The 17712-nt window shown below is 45.1% G+C and overlaps 1 protein-coding gene across 2 annotated transcripts in view; it reads left to right on the plus strand.

Moving 5' to 3' along the window:
* The first annotated feature begins 1622 nt into the window (after positions 1–1622).
* Positions 1623–17712, plus strand: part of FBN3 (fibrillin 3) — a 518221-nt gene continuing 502131 nt past the window's right edge. The window contains exon 1 of one of the 2 annotated variants that reach the window (XM_033955282.1): positions 1623–1757. The gene's annotated coding sequence lies outside the window, so the exon portion shown is untranslated. The remainder of the gene's footprint in view (positions 1758–17712) is intronic. The other variant, XM_033955284.1, reaches the window with a different exon arrangement.

Below are 17712 nucleotides of genomic sequence, written 5' to 3' on the forward strand. Positions count from 1 at the left end.
GTGCAGCCAGAGACTGGGAAAAGATGATTAGAAAAATAAAATCACCAGACAACAAAGGAAAAGGATTTTATTTTAAATTTATTGATTGAAATATGTTAGTTTTGAGAATTTCCTCTGTTGTCTACATTTTGCACTGTTCAGGAAAAAATGCATTTGTTTCTATTTCTCTGATGATGTACTGCATGCATAAGAACATAAGCAATGCCTCCACTGGGTCAGACCTGAGGTCCAGCGTGCCCAGCAGTCCGCTTACACGGCGGCCCAACAGGTCCAAGACCTGTGCAGTAATCCTCTATCTATACCCCTCTATCCCTTTTTCCAGCAGGAAATTGTCTAATCCTTTCTTGAACCCCAGTATCGTACTCTGCCCTATTACGCCCTCTGGAAGCGCATTCTAGGTGTCCACCACACGTTGGGTAAAGAAAAACTTCCTAGCATTCGTTTTGAATCTGTCCCCTTTCAACTTTTCCGAATGCCCTCTTGTTCTTTTATTATTTGAAAGTTTGAAGAATCTGTCCCTCTCCACTCTCTCTATGCCCTTCATGATCTTGTAAGTCTCTATCTATCCCCTCTAAGTCTCCTCTTCTCCAGGGAAAAGAGTCCCAGTTTCTCCAATCTCTCAGCATATGAAAGGTTTTCCATACCTTTTATCAGACGTGTCGCTCTCCTCTGAATCCTCTCGAGTAACGCCACATCCTTCTTAAGGTACGGCGACCAATATTGGACACAGTACTCCAGATGTGGACGCCCAATACAACAGCAGGATAACTTCTTTCGTTCTGGTAGTAATACCCTTCTTGATTATACCTAACATTTTATTCGCTCTCTTAGCGGCCGCTGCACACTGTGCCGTCGGCTTCATTGTCATGTCCACCATTACCCCCAAATCCCTTTCTTGGGTACTCTCCTTCAATAACATCCCTCCCATCGTATAGCTGTACCTCGGGTTTCTGCTTCCCACATGTAGTACTTTACATTTCTCAACGTTGAACTTCATCTGCCATCTCGTCGCCCATTCCCCTAGTTTGTTCAAGTCCCTTTGCAATTCTTCGCAGTCCTCTTTAGTCCAAGCTCCACTAAATAGTTTGGTGTTGTCCGCAAATTTTATTATCTCACACTTCGTCCCTGTTTCTAGATCATTTATAAATATATTAAATAGCAGCGGCCCAAGCACCGAGCCCGCGGGACACCACTTGTGACCCTCCTCCAGTCCGAGTAGTGGCCCTTCACTCCTAACCGCCAACCAGTTTCTGATCCATCTATGTACGTCTCCTTCCACCCCATGGTGCAGAGTCTGGCATCTTAGGGTGTATATTGTCACAGGGCTGCCCCTGTTCCTAGTGAGGAATCCTTGCCAGAAGAGGAATGTAAGATTAAAAACAGTAAGAATATTCCTAAGTCTGCTTGTCAAACTTCTAAAGCAGGAATATTTAAAAGTCAAGTCTAACAGTAGTGAATCCTCCTCAAGTCATGCTTAAAACTACTAGGACTGGTTTAGCTGTTCCCAAGCCTGCTGTTAGAAAGTAGCCAGAAAAACTACATATCCCAGCAACCATGGGGCTAGGAAAGGGGAAAAACAGGGCTGGAAAACAAGCCACTCCCAACCCTGCTGAGTGGTTCAGGCCAAATTAGAAGGTCTCAGAGAGCAGGTTACTTTAACTCACCTGCAGTGAGAGCTAAAGAAAAGGGTGTAACTCTCACACACAAGCAGTTCCAACAACCCAGAGCCACTGAGAACCAGAAAGCAACAAATCCAGGTAGAAGTTTGTGATGAAGAGGATAATGATAATGTTGATTTCGCTTTTGTGCAAGATAGTGAAATGACTGATAACGACAATACCTATGATATAGAAATAGAATTTGCCCAGCTCTGAAGGTATGGACATAGGCTGAGAGCTATTAATAATAAGGAAACTGGAGGAAAGGTAAAGTCTGCATAAGTTTATTGGAAATGCTGAAGTTTTGTTTTTGAACTTTAGAATACAAGCCACAGGCAGCCATTTTTTGTTTTGGGATCTGGGGAGGGGATCTTCCAAGCTGATCCATTGAGGGAAATTATTGGAGTGGATCCTACCCTTGGGGTATTAAGCCTATAGCCCCAAGGAGTTTTGCCTGTTAAAGAAAAGCTTTCATGTTGATTAAGGCTTTTGCATTTTTTTTTTGGCTTGAACTGGAATTGATTTGTTTTGGTTTGTGAGTGTTGGAAAATAAGCACAGCAAAAGACAAACCTGAAAACCATTTTTTGGGGGAAGTTGTGTAGTGATGTTGGGACAATAAACTTTACCCCAAATAAATAGCACCAGAGTTTTTAACTCATTATTAAAGCAGTACCAAGCAACCAAACAACTTTGCAAACCACTCGGCCGAGGTTTATGTGCACTGGGTTAGGTCACATGCTGGGTCCAACTTGGCTGCGCCCAGTCACAATATTAGGACATTTAGTTTGTGGTCCTATATTTACATATGGTTTATCTGTGTTCTGCATGTGTGATCAAGGCCAGGTGTTGTGGTAGGAATGAATGTTGAGAAGTATTATTGGTGTCATGTCCCAAGTAGGAACATGTTTGCTGGCTCTCCTTCACGTCTTTTGAACCCATAATGACTCTCGCTTAACAATTACTGAAGACCACTAGCCTAGTGGCTAGTGCAGTGGCCTGAGAACCTGGGGTTGATTCCCATTGCAACTCCTTGTTACTTTGGACAAATGACTTACCCGCCATTGTCCCAGATACAAAATAATTGCCAATCCAGGTCACTAGTAACTGTCCAACTCCCAAAGAGTAGCAATATTCCATGCTACCGATCAAGGGCATGCAGAGGCTTCCCCCATATCTTAATAACAGACTATGGACTTTTCCTCCAGAAATTTGTCCAAACCTTTCTTAAAAACTAAGCTCTGGAACACATTGCCAGAGTTTGTGGTAAGAGCGGATATCGTAGCTGGTTTTAAGAAAGGTTTGGACAAGTTCCTGGCGATAAAGTCAATAGTCTGTTATTGAGAAAGACGTGGGGGAAGCCACTGCTTGCCCTGGATCGGTAGCATGGAATATTGCTACTCCTTGGGTTTTGGCCAGGTATTAGTGTCCTGAACGGGCTACTGGGCTTGATGGATCATTGGTCTGACCCAGTAAAGCTGTTCTTATGAGTGTGTACAATACCATAAGTAACAGAGGTACTAAGTGGAGAAGCAGCTGTGTTCAAAAGTGTCCCTTTACTGCTGACACAGGTGTCGCCACCATAAGGATTTTAACTTGGCCCATCCCAGCCCTGCCCCACTCTAGCCTCCCCAAATACCTGAGTAACTGATCAGCTGTGATCAGAGCCGGTGTTAGGGGGAGAGAAGGAATGCAACCAAGGCAACCTCCCTGAGCCTCTATGCTAGGGGTACCAGATTTTGCAATCATAAAATCTGGACCCATGGCCCCACCCCCAGGCCTGCCCAGTTCTACCCTGTTCTCCCAAGTCACGCCCATTTCACCCCAGCCCCACCCCCCAAAACCTCTTGTGCTTGGAGCCGCGTTGTGAGGGCATCTGTGCATGTGCAGATGTGATGCCATAACATCACACATGTGCGCGCATGTGCAGATGCCCTCTCGATGTGGTCCCTAGCTGGAAGCTTTTCAAAACCTGGACAAAATGGGAGGAAGTGACGTCATCGTGGCTGATGGCAGCCTAGAGCGATAGCTCCGCGGACCCCCGTGCTGATTTCGGCTATCTTCGCGCGATTTCGCGTGCCTGCACTGTCTACTTCCCTCAGCTTGTTTGTGTAGCTGCTTTGCTGCGTCTTGATGGCGACGCGAAAAAAACAAACTGATATAAAAGCATTTTCTTCCCCGATCCCGAATGGGCCTCCTAAGACTGGCTCTAAAATGGCGCCCGACCCGACCGCGGCTGCGGAGGGCTCACATGCTGATGCAACGTTGCCGACTTTACAGCTGGAGATGCGTGGCTGGTTCCAGGAATTGAAATCTGAAATCTCTGCAGTTCGAGCTGATATCCATGCTGTTGTTGCTGAGCTAAAACGTGAGGTGGGTGAAATCGGGAATCGAGTGGGAGAGACAGAGGTTGCAGTGGAGGCACATGGCTCTGAACTAACACAGTTAAGAGACAGGATTGCAGCGCTGGAGGAAAAAGCTGATGTGAGCACCCTAAAGCTGGAAGATCTGGAGAATCGCTCCAGACGGTGCAACCTTCGCTTTCGGGGTGTGCCTGACACTGTTTCTGACTCTCGCTGTATGGAGGTGATTGATCATATATGCATACAGGCACTAGAGTCCGCTGGTTTACCTGTGGAAGTGGGGAAACCATTGCTGGATAGGGCTCACCGCATCCCTGGCCCTCGTGATGTGAACCGCCCTCGTGATGTTGTGGCCTGTTTCCATCGTTATATGGATAAAGAACATGTGCTTAGGGCGGTAAGGCGTTCTGGGGGAACTGTTAAATGGGAAGAAGCGGACATTGATGTTTATCCTGATGTAGCTCCAGCAACCCTGGCCCGCCGTCGCACGTATAGAGACTGTACCCGTATACTGCAGGAGCGCAGTGTTCGATATAGATGGATTTATCCTATCGGACTGGCTTTTACACATGCAGGCAAGAACTACACTGCAGTATCTGTGGCGGATGTTCAGTCTCGAATGGTGGAAGCAGGTTTGATGACGGCTTCAGAAATGGCTCCACTTCCTCAGAGGTCACCTATACCCAAATCAGGAAGAGGGTTGGGATGGCAGAGAGTGGCTAGGTCGGCTGCAGCCCGTCGCCCTTTGGAAGCGGCCACGTCCTCATCCATTTGAACATTTGTATTTATGAGATGTGTTCCTGAAATTTTGTGCTGTGTATGTTTCTTCTTCTTTTTGCTGAGCGGCTTCTGTCGCGAAGGTTGTTTATAGGGCTTGTTCTGGGGGTCCCTTTGTGAACTGTTTCTCTACACTTCCTGTACCGTGGTTACCAGGTGCTTTGGTAGCTGGACCATGTGGGGTATTGTTGGGGGGTTGGGGGGAGGGGGGGGGTGTTGGTGTTGGGAAGGGTTGTGACCGAGTGCTTTTTTGTATGATTGTATGGAAGTATGTTTGTATATTGTTTTTCTTAGGGTTGCGATTGCAGGGGTTGGTTGATTTGGCTGCTTTGGAACAGGATATTGATTTGGTGATGAAGTGCTTTTTCTTCTCTAGTATAAATGGATAAACTTACTTTGCTGTCTTATAATGTACATGGTCTGAATTCTCCACAAAAGCGACGCTTGTTATTTAAAGAAATGAGCCGCCTGAATAGTGCGGTTGGATTTATTCAGGAGACCCATTTTCAATCTCACTATGAGAAATTGCTTACACACCATAGCTATCCACATGTTTTCCTTTCTTCTAATAAGGTCCGGAAAAAGACCCAGGGGGTGGGTATTTTAATTCATAAACGTGTCCAGGTGGTATTGAGAGAGGTGGTGCGGGATGTTGAGGGCCGCTACATACTGGTCAAGGCTGAGTTGGATGGCACCTTATATAGTTTACTGAATGTCTATGCCCCAAACGTTGGTCAGGGGGCCTTCTTTACGTTGTTAGAACGTGTGCTGTTAGATCATGTAGAAGGTACTCTCCTTGTAGGTGGAGACTTTAATCTTACCTGCTATCCTCAGGAGGATAATTCCAATTCTTCCATCCGCTATGCTAGAAGCGACAGAAGGGCTTTTCTGCGCTTCCTGCGTAGGCAGGATTTGATAGATGTGTGGCGTTATTTACACCCTGGCACGCGGGATTACACCTTTTATTCATCGAAACATGATTCATATACTAGAATTGATATGTGGCTGCTGCCTCGTATTGCTCTGCCTCGAGCCCTGGCCTCCAGTATTGAACCCCGGGTGTGGTCAGATCATGCTCCCTTGACTCTGGAGTTACAGGTTGGACAGGTTAGAGGTGGTCGTCGTTTGTGGCGTATGAATGACTCTTTGTTGAAAGATCCCAATACCTTGACTCTATTAGAGGCTGATGTCAAGGAATTTTTTGTTTTTAACGACGTGGCTGGCATTAATGTTGCGATTCTATGGGAAAGTTTTAAAGCCACCCTTCGGGGTTGTTGTATTTCGAGAGGGTCGTATCGTAACCAATGTCGAGTGGCTCGTAGATTAGAGCTGGTGTCCCGCCTTCGACGCCTGGAGAATGCTCATAAGAGAGCTCCGTCGGTGGCTGGGGGGGTAGCGCTGACGGAGTGCCGGAGGGATTTACAGGAACTTGATTTAGAGGGCATGGCTTGGGCCCTACAGAGACGGAAACAACGGTTTTTCGAATGGGGTGGTAGGGCGGGTCGCTTGTTAGCTGCACAGATCAAGCAAACTCAGGCACAACATTCCATAACTCGGATTCGTAATGAATCGGGACAGCTTTGTGCAGATGACGGGGCCATTCATCAGGCTTTTTTATCCTTCTACCGGACTCTGTACACTCCGGAAATTGAAACCACGGAGGGGGAGATAGATGCTTTTCTATCTAACGTCACCTTGCCTTGTTTGGCGGAAGTTGATGCGGAGTGGCTCTCTTCCCCTATTCAACCCGCTGAGGTGGTGGCGGCTATACATCATTTGGCTGCTTCCAAAGCACCGGGTGTTGATGGTTTTTCGCCCCTGTTTTATAAGAAAATGGAGGCCCATATAGTTGCTCCTTTGACTAGATTGTTTAATTCTTTTTTGGAGGGGGATTGTTTGCCGTATTCGTTTCGTCAGGCTGCGGTCTCTCTTCTTCTTAAACCTGGGAGAGATCCCCTCCTTTGTGGGTCTTACCGCCCTATTTCGTTGTTAGGAGTTGATTATAAGCTGTTTACCCGTATTTTGGCAGTCCGGTTGCAACGTTTTTTGCCTTTCCTAGTTCATGGAGATCAGTGTGGTTTTATTTCAGGGAGGCAACCTGGTGATAATATTCGAAGAGTGCTAGATCTTATTGGAGTGGCCCATCAAGATTCTGTTCCAGCTGTCTTGTTATCAGTTGACGCTGAAAAAGCCTTTGATAGGGTTTATTGGCCGTTTATGCTAGCAGCTTTGAAGAAGATGGGCATTTCGGGTGCTTTTCTACATTGGGTGACCTTATTATATGCTGCTCCGGAGGCTTGTTTAAGGGTTAATGGAAGATATACTGCTAATTTTATGATTCGTAGAGGAACTAGGCAAGGGTGCCCTTTGTCACCGCTGATTTTCGCATTGGTTATGGAACCTTTAGCAGCTGCTATACGTGCGAATGCTGATATTCAAGGGATTGTGGTGGGTGACGAAGAACATAAGATCTTACTGTATGCTGATGATATTTTATTTACCTTGACCCACCCACATCATTCTTTGACGGAGGTGCTTCGTGTTTTGACTATGTTTGGTGTGGTGGCTGGCTTTAAAATTAACATTGAAAAATCTGAATTGCTTAATGTTTCCCTTCCGGAATTGTTGGTAACGGACTTACGTGCTACGTTTTCGTTTCGATGGGCGGCTAAATCCATTAAATACCTCGGTGTGCGTATATCTCGAAGACTTTCTGACCTTTTTGAATTGAATTACCCTCCGTTGCTACGAACTGTGTTTGCTGATCTGGATCGATGGGAGGGATTGAGATTGTCTTGGATGGGTAGGATTAGTGCTTTGCGTATGAATGTGCTGCCTCGTTTTTTGTATCTGTTCTCCTGCCTGCCTCTCTCAATTCCTAAACGGTTCTTGCTTAGGCTACAACGGCGGGCCTTTGCTTATATCTGGACACGTAAACCCCCTAGGGTGCGGAGGGAACGTATGTATTGGGACAGGTTACACGGGGGAATGGGTGTCCCTGATTTTTCTACATATTATTATGCATCCCAACTGCTAGGACTGTTTCATTGGGCATATCCCTCCCAGCGCTGGGTCTCTCTGGAACAGGCTTTACAACCTATCTACCCATTGGCAGCAGTGCCCTGGCTGTCTTTTGATATCCTTCGGGATCTGCAGACTGGGACATCTTATGGGATGGAGTGTACTTTGCATGCGTGGAGCCGGGTTCGACGAGCTTGGTTCCCACGTCAGCGCTATTTCTATGCTACTCCCATTAGATTTGCCCCTGATTTTCTGCCTGCTAGAGATACTGTGATTTTTCGGCGTTGGGAAATGGAGGGACTTAGGGTCCTAGGTCAGCTGATAGTGGGTGGACAACTGGTACCCTTTGCTGCCTTGCAATCTATATATGACCTCCCCTTGACGGATTTTTTCGCCTATGTCCAACTTCGAGATTTTATGGTGAAGAGGGTGATCCCTGAGTGGGAAGGGGCAGACTCTGCTTTTCTTCAAGTTTTTAGGATGGGATTTGGGGTGGGCCTTATTTCACGTCTTTATAGGGCTCTTTTATACACTAGACCACAGGCCCGCACATATGAACATCGTTGGGAACTCTTGCTGGGGAAGGCCTTTGATTATCAACAATGGGACTGCCTTTATGGTACATTGCTGAGAGTCTCTTTAGCATCCCCCTTAGTTGAGCAAGGGTATAAGATGCTATTTCAGTGGTACCTTACGCCGGAAAAGGTGCACCGTTTCTATCACTGTGGAGATGGACACTGCTGGCGTAACTGTGGGTGTCTGGGCACTTTTGGGCATATCTGGTGGGATTGTGTTAAGATTGTACCTTTTTGGAAGATGGTTCAACAACTGATGATTGATGTATTACACCTACCCATTCTATTGCGTATGGAAATATTTTTACTTAACTATCCTTTGGGGAGTTTGGATGTGGATCAGAATCATTTTGTGGCCCTAGTTGCTACGGCAGCTAGACTCACTGTGGCTACATATTGGAAGCGTGTCTCTTTGCCTTCTCGTACTGAACTGTTACATAAGATTGACCAAATTTACCTGATGTCTAAACTGACTGCTTTAAATAATGATTCCTGTGGTACGTTTCATCGTCAGTGGTCTCGTTATGGCTCCTGGCGGGGTTTTCTTTGAACTATTCTTATTTTCATTTTCATCTTCCTTTGTTTTAGGCCTATACTATACTGTATCACTCGGTGGGGGGGTGGGGGGTTATGTTATTTCATATGGGCAATGTACTTTTGCTGTTGGCATGCTGCCTGTGTATTGTTTTCATTTTGTTCAATAAAATATTAAATTTAAAAAAAAAAAAAAAAAAAAAAAAAAAAACCTGGACAAAATGCGGCATTTTGAAAAGCCGTCTGGATGCCTGGACAGTCCTCTAAAAAGAGGACATGTCTGGGTAAATCCGGGATGTCTGGTAACCCTACGCCAGGGGTCTCAAAGTCCCTCCTTGAGGGCCGCAATCCAGTCGGGTTTTCAGGATTTCCCCAATGAATATGCATGAGATCTATGTGCATGCACTGCTTTCAATGCATATTCATTGGGGAAATCCTGAAACCCGACTGGATTGCGGCCCTCAAGGAGGGACTTTGAGACCACTGCCCTACGCCATGCCACAGGAAGTCCCCTCCACGCCCAGAACTGATTAGGACATAGCATATCATGAAGCTTTAGTGTCCCCTTTCACAATTCTGCCCTAGACCCTGCATCTAACACCTGCCCTGTATGAGATGAAAATTTTGTGGGGAGCAGGGTGGTGGTAGGTGGATTAATATATGTAAATAAGTGCGGAGGCAGTAGGAAGTGAGCGTAAGAACTTTCAAAAATAAAGAGAGATGAAGGCAAGGTGGTTCATTAAAGGCAATGTCTGTGAACAAATGGAAGGCAAAGTGCTGAAGGTAAAAAAGGGTTGTTTCTTTCTAAATGTTATGATTCTATGTAGGGAGCAAAAGAAAGTACACACCCCAAAACGTGGGAGTAGGCGAGATGTCTTCTAACAAGGGAACTTTATTGAAAAGCACTCGATTAGGGAATACTCAACACTGCAAGCGTTTCAGCACACAAATGGTGCCTTCCTCAGGAGTCTAAAAACAATAAAAGGAGCATGTTCAGAAAAGAAATAAACTATACTCTTCAAGAAATCCCTTAATAAAGCTTAATACCATGATAAAGCTTAACCCCCCTCTTACCATCCCCTCCCTAACCCCAGATCCTACTTTTCCCTCTCTTGGAAACCTTCTCTGATCTAACGTTGTAACCCTTCTTCCATAACTCTTTTTGTAATCCGCTTTGAACCGAAAGGTAATGGCGGACTAGAAATCTGTAATGTAATGTAATAATCAAACCAAAATATGTAATGTCCATAAACATAAACAAAAGGAAAACGATGATTTATAAGGAGAGCTTTTATAGGCAGGGGGTGTGAGAGGTGATTGGGACCATCCCAAGTCAGAAACGTGCCCTGTGCAACCCCCCTCCCTCCAACTCAGAGCTTCCCCTGGAGGTAAGCCAATGGACAGGACACAATTTTGGAGCCCCTGGTTCCCTTAAGCCCTGTGTGGCTGCACTGCCCAAACATAGCTCGCTACGGCCCTGGAGGTAATAGCTGGTGAGACAATAAGTTGGGGAAGATGAGTGGCCCAGGACTGACACAATCCCTATGAAAGCAGAAATGGAGCAGAATAAACTGGAGCTAATAGGTAGGATAGAGAGGACAATGTCTGGGGGAAATACCTGTGTTGCCTTGAAAATAAAACAGGGTCTTGTATTGTGCTCCAAAAAAATGCACTAGGGCTTGTTTTTGGGGAATGTCTTATTATTTTTTCATGTACAACAATTATCTCTCCCTTCCTCTCCTCACCCCAATTTTTCCTCTTTCCTTTCTTCCCCCCCCCCCCCACACACACACATGTGCAGCATCTTTCCTCACCTCTCGCCCATCCCCTTGTGCAGCAGCTCCAAGGCCTCCGGAAAGAGAGCGGCAGCACTCTGAACAGCCCTTCCCTCTTCAGCGTCTTTCTATCCCTTCCCCCCATCCCTCTGTGCAGCAGAACACCACTGACCCTCCCACCGTGAGTCTGATATGCCTCCAAAACAACGGTGACGGCAGCAACTCTAAACGAGCTGCTTTGCGGCCTTCCCTGCCGGGGCCTTCTCTCTGCCGCGTATCTGATGATGTCATAAGGAGGTTAGATTGCCTGCATTTCATATGATAGGCTGGGAGTGCGAAGATCAGATCTTCTGCAAATTAGATGTCTGGAGGATGTTGCTCCTTTATTTGGATGAAAGTGGAAGCTCCAAAAGAGTTTTCCATAGGCTTGACCAAAGCTACCTCAGCCAGGAATACGGTTTTTCACTCTGAAAGAAACCATGTGGCTGAAAGGAGGTTCCCAGTACATATGTAGGCCTTTTTTTCCCCATGCAGCAGAGACGTGGTGTTGTGGGCAGATGTGGTGTTCCTTTGGGATCCCCCCTCCCACAGGCGATTTCAATGTGTCCGAATGTAAAACGATTACAGGCCAAGTAACTAGAAATGTTCAGCCTTTTCACGACTCTGGAATTTGGCAGAACTGAGGCCAGAGTGTTCCAAGAATTTGCGGGTAAAAGAGAGTAAAGCTTGAATTAGTGGTACTGCTTAGTACTTCATCAGTGATGAGCTCATTTGTTTTGCAGGCTGCATAGACCCCAGTGGAAAATGTTGGAATGTGGCCAGGGCTGGAAAAAGGAAACAGAACTTAAAGAAATCTGCATGCAAACATGGGTGGGGGGCAGATACCTGGCCAGTATGTTGTGGTCAATAACAGATGAATGGTGGTTGCAGAAATCAACACAAGGAAAAACCCACTAGTCTTTCTTTACTGCTCTGCATATTCACAGGAATAGTCTAGAAATAGGCTTAAATTTAAGCACTTCTAACCTCCTCAGATTTAGCTCATCATACATAATTCAAAGATAGAAATATAAAAGCAACACATAATGACATATAGCAGATATTGACAAAGCTCTTCTGCCTTTCCTGGTTCTCATCCTCTGGAATGGGAGTCAATGTTCTGGCAGTCTTCCTCGGTTGATAGTTTCTGGTCTCGGGAGCATATTCCTCTCACTGAAGCTGTTCCATCTGCTCCTACAAGAGCTAAGATTAGCCCCAGTAGGTCTTGTTGGCTTTGTCAGAGATCACAAAGGCCGTGTGCCTTTTTGGTCGACAGACAGCGCGGAAGCTAGGGCTGGTTGCCTTAGTTTGGCCCTGGCTGGCTCATAGATTCCTGCATGATGTTCCCTCCTGGGCCTCTGGTTGGTCAGGTCATCCACCGGACAGCGACACATCCTGGATTGTGTCTTTAGTAGCTCCGGATTGGCCTCGCCACCTGTGGTATGTTTATTCAGGTTTTTGATTGAATGCTTTTTCGAGACTGCAAAGCGTTTTACAAAATATAAAAAATAACATTTAAAACAAAAATATTTGACAAATAGGACATACATTACCATGATAACGTATCTATTATTAATTAAATTAATAAAACTAAATGACTGACAACAAATAAGTACTGGGTAAGGGGGACTGTAAAGCCCCTAGACACAAATAGGAACGGGGGGAGAAATACAATCGTTATAGAAAGTGTAAGAAACAAGGTAAACACGGTTCTTGTACGTCTTTAGTGGAACATGAAGCTCTGGTTCCCCTTTCATCAATATCTTCTCCATCAGGGACCGGTGTCCATGGAGAACCCTCAGCGTTTGGTCTTACAGCATGGCTTTTGAGCGCTCAATCTTGATGATGAGCAGTTATTTGGAGGTTGTTATCTCAACTCTCTTGTGCTCGAAGTACCCTCTGCTTTGGCTTTTTCTGTCAAAGCCTGGTAGGCTTTTCTCACAGGAAGCGCTATGAATTAGGTAGAGCCAGAGCAGGCTCCCAATTAGGTAGTCCTGGTTTTCCTTCATGAGGGTTTAATCAGAAGTCTGGCAGTGGCCTCCCAGAACATTCAGGTTATAGGCTTTGTTTGTTTTCGAGCGTGCAGAAGAGCTAGTTCACTTACTGCTCCTTCAGATCTGACCAGGTGCATGAGGGGGAACGCTTCATCCACATCCTCCCTTGTGTCTTCCTTTTCCTTCATGGACTCTTGACATTGTTTTACAGGGCCTTGATGAGGCTCCCTTTGAACCACTATAGGATGTATTTCTTCCGGACCTGCTGTTCATGACAGTTTTTCTGGTTATTGTTAACTTGGCACGGTGTATTTTGGAATTTCTACTTTCGTTCAGAGAACCTTTTTTTCCGTATTAGAGATGCAGGTGTTTTCCTCCGTACTGTACCTTTCTTCTTGTCGACAGTGGTCTTGGCTTTCTGAGTCATTCAGGAGGTTAGAATGCTTGCATTTCATCTAACAGATTTGAAGCGCGAAGAACAGATCTTCTGCAAATTATATGTCTAGAGGATCTTGTTCCTTTATTTGGAAAGGATGAATTGGGGTCTGGGCTGTCTAATCACTTATATGTTCTCACTACTGCGCCATGGTAGGCTGGTGTCCAAGTCCTCAATCGCTCGATGGATTCGAAGGGCCATTTCTTCAGCTTATATCGCCCGCAGCATGCAGCCACTGACTTCGCTTACAGCACTCTTGATGAGAAGTGTGGCTGTGTTATGGGCGGAATTTTGCGCAATTCATCCTGATGACATTTTCAGGGTGGCTCCTTGGTCCTCTTCATACTTTTACCCGGTTTTACTGAATGGATATGGCGGCACATTCTGATGCCATTTTTCGCGGCCTTGGCTTTGTGGGCAGGCTCTTCTGTTCCTCCTAGATACTGTGGCTTTGGTATGTCACTTAGCATATGGAATCCGGAAGGAACGTAACAGAATGGAAGATTAGGTTTATAAATTCGATAATCTTCTTTCTGTTAGTCCCTGGAGGATTCCATATGACCCACCCTCTCTGTATTCACTCAGTTGTTTGGAGTAGCCTGCTCCTTTCTGCCTCGGTTACTCTCATTACAGACTTGAAGATTTTCCAGCCAGTTGCCAGATCCTGTGGGGAGTTTCTGTGAGTATACACATTACCAAAGGCTTTTCTTGGGGTGCTCGTTGCACACAGCAGGTTAGTTCTACATTGTTCCTCAATGTTTTTATGAGTTGCCTTTGTGCCTGTTTATTACTTGTTAATATTTTGCAGAGCAAACCAATTCATGAGTTACTTATGTTGATGGGGATTCTCCCCTGTACCCCCTTGTCCTGGATTTGCAGGTATGTGCTTGACTTTGGGGCTGAACTGATTCTCACACTAGGAGGAGTGCAGCATGTGTTCAGAAAAGATGTAGATTTCTGCAACACCCCTAGTCTTTGTAACTTTTGATGGAGTGAAAAATCGATCCACTTATACCCATTCTACTCCACTCAGGATTTTGTAGACTTCAATCATATCTCCCCTCAGCTATCTCTCTTCCAAGGTCAAGAGCCCTAACCTTTTTAGCCTTTCCTCATATGAGAGGCGTTCCATCCCCTTTATCATCTTGGTCGCTCTTCTTTAAACCTTTTCTAGCACCACTATATCTTTCTTGAGATAAGGAGACCAGAATTGAACACAATATTCCAGGTGAGGTTGCAACATGGAGCGATAGAGGCATTATACCATTCTTACATTACATTACATTAGTGATTTCTATTCCGCCATTACCTTGCGGTTCAAGGCAGATTACATCCAAACTAAAATAAGAATTACATTTCAACTTTGAAGTAATAGATTAAACGATGAGATAAAATTTTAAGGGAGAATTATGGATTTTAGATAATGTTTGGTAACTTAGTCTTGTTAACCATCCCTTTTAAATAATTCCTAGCATCTTGTTTGCTTCTTTGGCCTCCGCCACCAGGGCCGCCATCAGGGCAGTACTACCAGTCCTGCATTCAGGGGCCCGGAGGTGACAGGGGGCCCGGGCTCCCCCAGGGTCCTAGGCAGTGTTCCCTCTAAGGCAGCGGTCTCAAACATGCGGCCCGCATGTGGCTCTCCAGGTTTTATTTGTGGCCCGCGGTCTGGAGGCGATCATTCTCTTCCTTTTGGAGCAGCAGCCGGCTCATTCGTTCAAAGCCGCGGGTTGGCGGCTCCTTGCGCTATCCACTCCTGCATCGGAAGCCTCTCTGATGTCACAACATCAGAGAGGCTTCAGACGCAGGCGCGGATCTCGCAAGGAGCCGCCACCCGCGGCTTTGAACGAACGAGCTGGCCAGACACGCTGCTGCTCCAGTGGCGTACCAAGAGGGGGGCGGTCCACTGTTCTCCCTAGAATGCGGCTCGTCTAGAGCAGTGGTGCCCAACCTGCTTCCCTTCCCTTCTCACTGCTGCCATCGGGGATCAGGATGGCACTGCTTCTCTTCCCTGCAGGGCCGACCAACTCTCGCGGCCCGACGTCAATTCTGAGGTTGTTACTGAGGTGACAATGCATAGAGTCATCTGCCTTGACCTCTTTGAAAAAAAACCAGAATAAGAATGATAATTAACATTTTCTCAGCATATAGTGTGCTTTGTGTTTTTTAATTTTATTTTTGGTAGATCATTTTGACTTGGTCATTTTAAAGTAGCTCGCAAGCCCAAAAAGTTTGGGCATCTCTGAGCTAGAGCGTTGAAACTGTGTATTTCTATTTTATCCCCCCTTTTACAAAACTGTGGAGCATTTTTTTTTAGCAGCTCTGATGCTCAGAATTCTATGAGCGTCAGGGCTGTTACCACCGTGGCTAAAATCCACACTACAGTTTTGCAAAAGGGGGAGGGGTTCGTTTGTGATGACATATTCCATACTAGGCGAAGGTGTTTTCTGTGTTCTGTGCGTTTGAAAGACATGGTTTTCTGTTAGGATTGACGATCTGTTCTGGTCTGGCTTGTTTAGTTTTACAATGGGTGTATTGATGTACTGCTCACTGCAATATATAAGATGCTGCCTTTTCCTAGGTACTCATGTGTGATGTGTGGTTTGTTACTAAAAATCATATTTTTCTTACAGATAGGGGGGGGGGGGGGGTGGCAAAAAAATGATGGGCCCCGGGTGTTACATTTGTTAGGTACGCCACTGTATGTAAAGATACCAGAAAGCTGGCGTAGCAAAAACTTTAAGTAAATTGTTATTCTTCTAAGTTTTGAGTATTTAACCCTCCCACAATCTCACGGGCACTCATTTCAAGTTTCAAGTTTATTGAGATTTTGATTTAAACGCAATATCAAATATTTTCAATGCGTATAACAAAAATAAATTTGGGGAAATAAATAAAACCATTTGAACAATAAACATACAAACATATCCATAGATGATTAAAAATACATAAGGAGTACAAGGATAAACTACATTTGTTTAAAAATGCGTCCTCCGTGCCTGCTCATAAATTTGTGGAGTATGTAACTTGTCGCTCATGCATATTTTTTTTTGCACACACCTCATCAATCCTTAGAGGAAACATTGGTCCTAGGCCACCATAGCACAAATTCCTGTATTATGCTTCTGCTGTGCACAACAATAAACACTGCTGTCATACTTTTTTTTGTCCCCTGCCGATTTCCTGATAGCACCCCCCCCCCGGACAAAAGTGGGGGGAAGGGGTGCGTGGGGGGGGCCCAATAGGATTGCTCAGTAAGGGGCCCAGAAAGTTCTGATGGCGGCCCTGTCCGCCACACATTGGGCGAAAGGTTTTATCGTATTGTCTACAATGATACCCAGATCCTTTTCTTGGGTGCTAACCCCCAAGGTGGACCCTAGCATCTGGTAACTGATTTGGGTTATTCTTCCCAGTGTGCATCACTTTGCATATGTCCACATTAAATTCATCTGCCACTTGGACGTCCAGTCTTCCAATTTCCTAAGGTCTGCCTGCAGTTTTACACAATCTGCATGTGTTTATACAACTTTGAACAGTTTAATGTCATCTACAAATTTAATCGCCTCCCACGTCGTTCTAATTTCCAGATCATTTATAAATAAATTAAATAGCACTGGTCGTAGTACAGATCCCTGCGGCACTCCATTGTTTACTCTCTATTGAAAAAAATGACCATTTAACCCTACCCCCTGTTTTCTATCCAATAGCCAATTCCTAATCTACAACTGAACTTTGCCACCTGGGACAAGTGCTATTTAACTTATTTATAAATGATCTGGAAATTGGATCGATGAGTGAGGTGATTACATTTGCAGATGACACTAAACTATTCAAAGTTGTTAAAACACATACGGATTGTGAAAATTTGCAGGCAGACCTTAGGAAATTTGGAATTCTGAGCATCCAAGTGGCAGATAGTGATGCACATTGGGAAGAATAACTCGAATCACAGTTACTGGATGCTAGGGTCATACTTGGGGGTTAGTGCCCAAGAAAATGTGTCATCGTAGACAATATGATAAAATCTTCCGCCCAATGTGCAGTGGTGGCTAAAAAAACAAACAAGATGCTAGGAATTATTTTAAAAAAGGGATGGTTAAAAGACTAAAAATACTATAATGCCCCTCGCTCCATGTGGCAACCTCACCTGGAATATTGTGTTCAATTCTGGTCTCTTTATCTCAAGAAAGATATAGAGTTGCTAGAAAAGGTTCAAAGAAGAGTGACCAAGATGATAAAGGGATGGAATGCCTCTCATATGAGGAAAGACTAAAAAGGTTAGGGCTCTTCAGCTTGGAAAAGATGGCTGAGGAGAGATATGAGTGAAGTCTACAAAATCCTGAGTGTAGTAGAACGGGTACAAGTGGATCGATTGTTCACTCTTGTTAAAAATTACAAAGACTAGGGGACACTCAATAAAGTTATAGGGAAATACTTCTAAAACCAATAAGAAGACATTTTTTTCCACTTGGAGAATAGTTAAGCTCTGGAACGCATTGCCAGAGGTTGTGGTAAGAGTGGATAGCGTAGCTGGTTTTAAGAAAG

This window comes from Geotrypetes seraphini, chromosome 8 (genome assembly GCF_902459505.1).
Source record: "Geotrypetes seraphini chromosome 8, aGeoSer1.1, whole genome shotgun sequence".
Taxonomy (NCBI): domain Eukaryota; kingdom Metazoa; phylum Chordata; class Amphibia; order Gymnophiona; family Dermophiidae; genus Geotrypetes; species Geotrypetes seraphini.